The sequence below is a fragment of the Asparagus officinalis genome, chromosome 2 (genome assembly GCF_001876935.1).
Source record: "Asparagus officinalis chromosome 2, Aspof.V1, whole genome shotgun sequence".
Classification (NCBI taxonomy): domain Eukaryota; kingdom Viridiplantae; phylum Streptophyta; class Magnoliopsida; order Asparagales; family Asparagaceae; genus Asparagus; species Asparagus officinalis.
This window is the reverse complement of record NC_033795.1, coordinates 5,536,702-5,538,506: the sequence shown is the minus strand read 5'-3', so window position 1 is coordinate 5,538,506 and position 1,805 is coordinate 5,536,702. Positions and strand designations below refer to the sequence as shown.

The 1,805-nt window shown below is 35.2% G+C and overlaps 1 long non-coding RNA gene across 1 annotated transcript; it reads left to right on the top strand.

The window, feature by feature from the left end:
* On the top strand, nt 601-1,004 carry LOC109829366. Its single transcript, XR_002244002.1, has 3 exons — nt 601-656; nt 743-835; nt 920-1,004. It is a non-coding gene; the product is annotated as an uncharacterized LOC109829366 (long non-coding RNA).

The following is a 1,805-nucleotide window of genomic DNA, read 5'->3' as shown; positions in this document are numbered from 1 at the left end:
AGAGAGAGAGAGAGAGAGAGAGATTAATGGGTATCCTTGTCATAGGAGGGGATTTCCTCCTTGACGCCTCTAAAATCACATGATTGAGCGACATTGTGGATGATCCGCTCCGTTGAACTTGATCTATATATTCTAAAACCCCAACACACCAAGTTTGGGGTGAACCCGTCGTCATTTGACCCTTCATCCACTCGTATCAATTTTAACGGTTTTGAATGAATAGAACTTTTCACATGGCACGATGGAGGGTCAAACGACGACGGATTCACCCCAAACTTGGTGTGTTGGTGTTTTAGTATATGTAGATCAAGTTCAACGGAGCGGATCATCCACAATGTAGCCCAATCATGTGATTTTAGAGGCGTCATAGGAAGACATCCCCTCATATGACAAGGATACCCATTAATCTCATAGAGAATGAGATTAACTCCTTGTCATAGGAGGGGATTTCCTCCTTGACGCCTCTAAAATCACATGATTGAGCGACATTATGAGGACTTATTCTAATAATAATTCTTTAAATTAACTTAATTTTAGTCACAATTTTCTCACACGTACTTGCATATAGTGATACATACGTTTGGAAGTGTGCCGAAGCATGTGTATCTCGCTTAGATGCTTATAGACTTTTAACAGGAGGTGAACTCAGTGACGATGTAAGTGCTAAATTGTGTCATGGTTGGTGGTTGATGTTGTATATATTAGTTATAAATATTTCACTCATTCATGGTAATTTTTGTAGGTCATCGATGCATTTGTTATTCGACTTTGTTATAAGATTGAGACAACTAATAGTTATGATCGAAAAATACATGTTACGAGACCTTGGCTTGCAGTAAGTATATCCCTGTTTTTTCATTGGATGTTGGTATTTATTATTATGTTTCCTTACATGGTTTACATTGATGCCTCTTTGTAGCAAGCATTTCTGAAAGGAAATATTGAAATGATGGCAAAACGAATGAAGGAAAATGTTTCTCAGCAGAAGTTTTGTGAGTGTGAAATGATACTCATTATATATATATATATATAGGTGAAAACTTGTGTCAACTTAAGTGGATAGGGAATAGTGTGTCCACCAAAGTTTTTAACCACTCATATTGCCTAGGGATCCTTGTATTATATAAAAGGTGTTTTATATTAATAAATGTGTGGCTACAAACTTTGGTGGATATCAACTTAAGTTGATAGGTATATATATATATATATATGATAAAGGGAGAATAGGACACATCTTGTATAAAAGGAGAGATTCTCCGTCGTCATCCAGCTAAAGATAGGAGAATAAATAATGTTTTACATAAAAAAATCGTTTCATTAACCCACTCTCCATGTTCCCTCTTCATTAACCCACTCTCCATGTTCCCTATACACACCTTTTTCATGCGTCTCTCTCAAGCAAAATCATGAAATTTCAAGTAGACCAAAAACCTATTAAGTTGTTGTTTTTTTTTTTTTTGAGAAAAACCAGGGATATACCCTGTTCATTAAAATCAAAAGTATGTTTACAAAAGTAGGATACGAACTATATCCGTATAGATTAGTGGATAGAAAAAATAATTTCTATTTCTAGGGATGTAGGACCTTCTTCTTACAAACCTCCATGAAGATGAAGAGAGGGCATTGCCGTCATTCACCGTTGACATGGATATAAGTAAGAATCAAAGCCAGCCATACATTTGGACAAGAGAAATTAAATTTTCTATAGACTAATTAAAACTAACAATAAAACATCAAAACACCATAATGTTGATATGTACAAAAGACATTAGAAATACTAAGAGAAAGCTGATATGACGAGCTAA